Source organism: Chlorocebus sabaeus, chromosome 18, assembly GCF_047675955.1.
Source record: "Chlorocebus sabaeus isolate Y175 chromosome 18, mChlSab1.0.hap1, whole genome shotgun sequence".
Lineage (NCBI taxonomy): Eukaryota > Metazoa > Chordata > Mammalia > Primates > Cercopithecidae > Chlorocebus > Chlorocebus sabaeus.
The window spans coordinates 43,841,403-43,848,908 of record NC_132921.1 but is presented as its reverse complement, the minus strand read 5'-3'; positions in this window follow the sequence as shown (position 1 = coordinate 43,848,908).

The following is a 7,506-nucleotide window of genomic DNA, read 5'->3' as shown; positions in this document are numbered from 1 at the left end:
GGCATTGTGGTCCAGCAAAGGCCACACATAAAATTTACCATCACAGTTGCTTTATGTCAAAAACTGATACTCCCCTTAATTATCTTTCTTTTTATCCAACTCCAAACAGGTTTCAATGAATAAATATTTTTGAGTACTTATCACAGATTAAGTATCAGGATGGGCACTTTAACCCTCAAGGTTTTAAAGTTGCATAAGATAATCTTGTGGGAGAAATTTTAATATTATCTTCATTTTACATATGAGAAAATTGAAGGCAGTTGGTTTAATTGATTATATGCAAATCAAATATCCTGGTCACAACTCTCCCAGGGGACTGTCTTTTTATGTATTTCTATGAATGGAACTCTGTGTCATGACACAAGGTCTACGCACCTTCACTTCCCCAGTCAGGAAAGATTACATTGTGTGCAGTCCACAATCCATCAAACTTCCCTTTTTACTTCCCTTAACCTTAACATCTTTCTCATCTTCTAAATCTCTCACTGCTTCAAGGCCAATCTCATTATATTACAGTTGTTTCTATTGTTATTAATTGTCTCTACTAAAATAGAATAAGAGCTGTCAATTTTGAGTTTTGTTATGTGTCAGATTCCATACCATTACTATGTTTTGTTTTGTTTCGTTTATTATTATTATTTTTTGAGATGGAGTTTCACTCTTGTTGCCTGGACTGGAGTAAAATGGTGCACTCTCGCCTCACTGCAACCTCCACATCTCGGGTTCAAGCGATTCTCCTGCCTCGGCCTCCTGAGTAGCTGGGATTAGAGGCATACGCCACCACGTCCGGCCAATTTCTTTGTATTTTTAGTAGAAAGCAGGCTCCTCCATGTTGGCCAGGATGGTCTCGAACTCCTGACCTCAGGTAATCCACCTGCCTTGGCCTCCCAAAGTGCCGGGATTACAGGTGTGAGCCACTGTGCCTGGCCTATAACATTTTAAATAAATTATCTTATGTCATTCTCTTTCACATGAGTATGAACGCACACATACACATGTACATACACTTCTGTGAAGCAAGGACATTGTACAAAACAGATAATTAAAATTTAGGGGTTTTAGATAAATCGTTTAACATCAAGCAATGAGTAATTAAAACCAGATGTAGGTACTGGTAAAATCCATGTATGAGACCACCATCCAATACTGCCACTTCACCAGTTATCACATGAAAACAGGAGTCTTCAACCAGCTCATTTTCATCCCTATAGAAATTCTTATTCATTCCCAGCTGGAGGTATGATATAAAATAAATCTGACTGCCCCAGGCTCAGTATGGGTATATACCTAAATACTTAAGTTGCTACTACATTCTCTCCTACTTCTTGATATTTATGCCCCGTAGGTATTAAGAGTCACACTTACAGGGTTTTCTACAGTAGAGACTAACCTCCAATCCAGGTTTTTATTTTGTTTTTGTTTTGTTTTGTTTTCCCTAGAGATTGAACTACACTTCTAGTGATGCCAGCAATGGCCTGGATTCAATTGCAAACTAAGAAAACCTCTGTGGAGATTTATTGACTACTGATGACAATTATTTCACTGGATCAGACCCATTTGCCCAGAGTATAAGTTCCATAGGCTCAAAGACTTTTGTCTCTAATTTTTTTTTGTTTTTACTACCACATTCCCAGTGGCTATAACAGTGCCTAACACATGGAAATAATGCATAAGTTTGAAATGAATGATTGAATTGATATAGCACAGAATAGATGAGTATTTACTGGTTGTAAATAATATTTTAATTTAGAGAGTTGGTCTTCAGCCTTTTTTGGTCATTCACACATCCAGGCTATGCTCTCTAAACCCATCCCTATATATTCACATCTAATGCAGGCCTACATGCCAACTCTTATTTTCAAGCCATTATTCTATCTGTACTTTGAATACCAGAGTGCATTCAGGGTTTCCTTTACGACAATGTCATGTTCACTAGCTTCAGATTATTGTGAGCCCTATAGAATTTTCTTGTATGTAAGATATTGGGATCCATGCTCTCTGACACCATCTTGAATGACAACTATCTATTTAGCTTCTTGAAGGTGCTCAGTTTCAGCTTCCATCTGGCTGCAATGTGACATTTTATGACAGCCTATTTTAAAGTAAAAGAAGGCGGAAAAATAGAGTATAAAAATTCAATACTCTTCAGCTTACTGTTTAATATCCTATATAATCTGAACCAAAACTGTCTTTCTAGAAATGTTCTGTGTTCTCCCTGGTCATTCTGCAAGTACACCTCACTTTCACAAATCTAAGTTTCTCTTTGTTTCCCTCATAATCATATCTTCCTCTTTTCCCTACACATCCAAATCTTATATTATCTTTCAGCAGCACATCAATTTCTCTTTTCTCTATGATTTTCCTGACTAGTCATTAGACAAAATATTATATTTAAAAAAAAAAGACGTCCAAGGAACCAAGCCCAGCTCCCCTTAAGTAGTGGTGATAAAACAGGCATAATGGTCTCTGCCTTCAAGAGACTTGGAGCGCAGAGCAAGGAATAAGTAAGAAGAGCCCCACTGACTCAAAACTGTGGAGAATTTAGAAGAAGGAAAGGTTGTGTAATGCTTGCCAGTAGAGGCCATTCTTGAGCAAAGTTGGGAAAAATAGAAAAATTGTTGAAGAGAGAGATATCAAGAAAAACATACTTCCTGAGCAAATAAAAGTCACAGGCAGCATATGAGCAACTACAATTCATTTGATTTGATGAGTTATTTAATAATTATGAAAACAGGCATCACAAAAAAAGGTAATCAGGTTGACAAAAGCAATGGGGTAACATTAATGCCATTCTAAATAACTTGAAATTTATTCAGTTGACAATAAATGAGGAGACAGTAATTTTTGAAAACTATAGTGAATGAGATGATATAGAAAAAAATTCGTTTTCAGTGGGGGGAAGTGACAACTGGATGGAATGGAAGAGGAATCCAATGGCATGTGCATGCAGTCTAAAGTTCTGTAAGTTTCTCAAAGTTAACAAATCTGAAAATAAAAAAATCTTTGTGATCTCATCGTGTACTTCACCAGCCAAGAGACTTACTCTTCCCCCATTCTCTTTCATCTTGGTAATGCTTAAATTTCAACACATTTTTAAACATGGATTAACTGGAAAAAGTGTTCTAAAATGTAAACTCTTTAATGAAACTCTTCTAGCATAAATTCTTCAATAACTGGCTATTCCATTTTAAATGGAATCTAACCTTTTTTCTTTGACTCACAAAATCCTCTATGGCAGTGGTCCTCAATCTTTTTGGCACCAGGGACTGATTTTGTGGAAGACAATTTTTCTACCTGTGGTTGCAGGGAGGCAGATGATTCAAGTGCATTACATTAATTGTGCACTTTATTTCCATTATTATTATGTTATAATGTATAATGAACTAAGTATACAACTCACAAGAATATAGAATTAGTGGGATCCCTGAGCTTGTTTTCGGGCAACTAGATGATCCCATCTGGGGGTAATGGAAGACAGTGACCAATCATCAGGCATTAGATTCTCTAAGGAGCCTGCAACCTAGGTCCCTCACAAGCACAGTTCACAGTAGGGTTTACACTCCTATGAGAATCTCATGCCGCTGCTGACCTGACTGGAGATGGAGCTCAGGTGATAATGCCAGTGATGGAGAGCGGCTGAAAGCACAGATGATGCTTGGCTTACTTGCAGCCAGTCACGTCTTGCTGTGAGGCCCAGTTCCTAACAGGACAATTGGTACTGGTCTGTGGCCCAGGGAGTTGTGGACCCCTCCTCTATGGCAACCCTTGCTCACTGTCTTCGATCATGATCATCTCCTATCCCTTACTCACCCACACTGGCCTTCTTGCCACTGGTGAACACCTCAATCCTGTTTAGTATCCTATCTAATCCTTCACCCTTGAGGTTTTATCAACCCGAATTCTTTTCTCTCAGATTATTTTAAGCTTTTATGTCTGTCCCCAGTCAGGTCTCTACTGAAATATCTCCCGCTTAATGAGAGCTTCCCTGACCTGACCTAACCTAACCACTTCTCTAAAACAGCCTTCTCCCTCCACCCCATAATCCCTTTCTCTTTCCTCTCACTCTGCTTTGTTTATTGTCCTAGCACTTATTTTAAAAACATTCTTTATTTTTTATTTGTTTGTTTCTTGCTGCTCACATTTAAGATCAACTCTATGAGCCCATCTGCTTTCCCTGTTCACCACTTTTATTTTTGGTGTTGAGAACAGTCATTGCCTTAGAATAGGTTCAATTAAATTTTTCTTTAATGAAGAAAGATTGCAGAAGAAAAATCAGAAGACAAAAAGGTCATTTAGGAGTCTCTTGCAAAAATCTGGAACTGTTACATCTAAATGCAATTTTGTGATTCATTTAGTATATAAATAAACATCATGGTGTGCAACTGCATTGCCAATCTGAATTGGTAACTAACTCTTGCTCTTCGATCTTTGAGAGTGCAGATTTTTTGTCTCTAACTCTAGGAATAGCACAACCAACTTATAGTTTTTCCTCTCTACAACTTCAAACACAAGGCTTGCACCCTTTGTGTACAGAAATGTTTATTAGTTAAATAAATGGTTAAAAATTGGATATGATGACAAATTTGGAGGATACAAGTAAGTAGCAAACAAAATGAAGAAGCGTCTGAAAACGACAAAGGAACCATTGTGAGACTCAAACTATGTGAGAAAAAAAAGATGGTCCTTTTTCAAGGTGTAAATTTAGGTGGAGTTTCCTAGCCTTGACACTATTAGTACCTGGGTTAGATAAGTCTTCCTTGTGGGGGCTATAGCCTTCACTCTCATTTGTAACAATCAAACATGTTTCCAGATATTCTCCAATGTAATCCTGGGAGGCAAAAATCATCCCTATTTGACAACCACCAACTTAGATGATAAGAAGCAACACGGCACCTAGCTCTTCTTTGCCAATCACATAGCTGAGGAAGACTTTGAATCACCATTTCAACCACAGTAGAAAGTTAAAATGCACTAATCCATACTGTACATGTTTTTCCACATGCATAGCAGGGTGAGTCATCGAGCCCTCATCTAACCTGGCCTGCTCTCCTGCAGCCTCGGGTGAGCCCCCTCTGCTAGCAATTCTGCCAAGCTGACTCAGACACAGGTGGCAATAGGAGCACTTCACAGTTAATTAATGCAAAATTACATTTGGGGTAATTGTTGCATAATTAGCCACTTTCGACTCAGGCCATGATTTTACCCTTTCTCTCTTCTAGAATATCATCTCTAGAATATATCACTTGACCTCAGTCTCAAGGCCCAGAAAAAGCACAGTCTTCCCTGATCCCTCAGGCCCTCTCTGGGCTCCCCTATACAATGTGATCTCTGTGAATTCCTAGTAACAATCATCACCTATACCCAGTACTCTACTTTATTTGTTCAACTGTCCTTCATGTCTCTTCCCAATTAGATGGCCTATTCTTGAGGGATGGAAACTAATGTTTTAAATTTTGTTATTCTCCTACATCATTAGTACTATACCTATTAATTAGTACAGAATGGGTGCCCTGTAGATAATGGTCATTAATTTTATGTAAATGACCACAGTATTTATGCAAAAAGACATGATGGAATGGTCATCACCCTGAGTCAAAAAGTAAGGTGGCTTCATTTCAAGGTCACACAGGTAGTATGGAAGGTGCATAAGACTAGGCTGAAGGTATGGCTGAATTTGCTTTAAATTGAGACGTTTGGGGAACCGTCAAAGACATAGCTATGTCATTATGGACATCGGCTAAGAATGCTAAATGTAAACAATCACCTGAAAGATATATTTGCTTGCATGTAGTGGGAAACAGCAGCTCATTAACTCTCTGCTTAGCTCGTAAACTCACCAGCTCGTTAGCCTTCTGCTCGTTAACTACTTAGCTCTGATTAGCTCTGCTCACTTCCTCCTCCTATCACTCACAGTGTGAATGAACTGTAAATCTGCCAGAGCAACAGATGGCCATTCCAGGTCCAGGGAGGGGGTTCAGGAGGTGGGGGACAGAGCCTTCCTGGATTTTTCTGACCTTGAAAAATATTCCATTTTACTAAAGTTTGTGGGTTGTGGTTTAACTTCGTCATAAAAGAACCTGGCACAGTTTTATTTTAAGATTCAGAAGACTTCATTTAGATGGATTCCCTGGGATGATGCAAATGTGCAGTTGCAGGGCCATGGTAAGCTTGTTGGCAGTGGCCTACATGACACACAGGGACTTTGAAACACAAAGGGAGTCCAACAGTATTCATAGCGAGTATTCATTAATGGTTTGCCACATGCTCAGCCCTGTCCTGGATACTTTGGGGATACAAAAGATGCAATTTAAGAGATCACCCGGAAGAGACAATATTTACATGCCCAAATTGTTGGAGAATAATAAATCTCAGGTGTTTACCATGAACCAAATTCTATGGTACAGGATATATGCACTCTGGAAGTAAAGAAAGGAAAATATTATATTATCATACTAAAAAAATTTGATTGCCCATTTTTTAAGCTATTTGTGCACAATCACAAATTTGGCTTCCATTGTCTTAATAACCAAAATTGTCACTTTGTCAACCTGACTGTAGCCAGGCCAGGCTATTATTTTAAGAACATTTGATTACCTGCACAGATGATGCCCTACATATCCTTGCTAAGAACTGGAAAATACACCATTGGTGAATCACTTACTATAGCAGAACTGTTGTGCCTCCAGGTACCCAAACTTGAAGGGCATGTATTGTCTGGGAATAATGACAAATGAAACAATATTCTGGCATCTTTCTTTTCATCCATCCATACATTCACTTGTCCCTATCTGCAATAACCGAAAAAGTAGTTGAGATAGTATACATGCCTAATTAGCTTATTCTGATTCCATAGGCTATATCACTGGTCAAGACATTAGAGAGATAATAGTAGAGAGGATGGTTAAGTTGTAATAAGGTAGGAGAAGACACAAGAAACGCATAGTCAGGATTGACACCCTGGGAAGAAAGGCCTGAGTAGGGCAGCCAAGTAAAATTCCTGAGTGTCGAGGAGCAAGAGGGACTCTGGACACCTGAGAGAAACGATCTTGAAGGAGTGGGGTCAGAGAGTAGAAAAGTGGAGGTCACAGATAACCAATTTTATGTGCATTGCACCGTAGTCCTTTCTGCAGGGAAGGCCCGCTGCCAGCCTAGCCACACTTACTTGCTAGGTAGTACTCCATTGATTTTAAACGATGCAGATCCAGTCTGTCTTGTTGCTACTTCATCATCAAATAGATAAATAAATAAAAAGAGAAAATAGCAAAAATGTGAGACCTTTCTGAGATGCCTGGGGCTCTGTTACTTCTGCTGCAAGAACTTTTGAAAAAGAAAACATAAACAAAATATATTTCCTATCTGCCCATAACAAACACAGACTAAAAACACTGTTACGACTGTACAATAGTTTAAGGTCAATGTATTCCCTCTTCATGGCTATGAAAACCTGACCCGCATAAGGCATTAAAATTCATAACACATGAAAATTAGGGAGTCCTGGAAGCACTT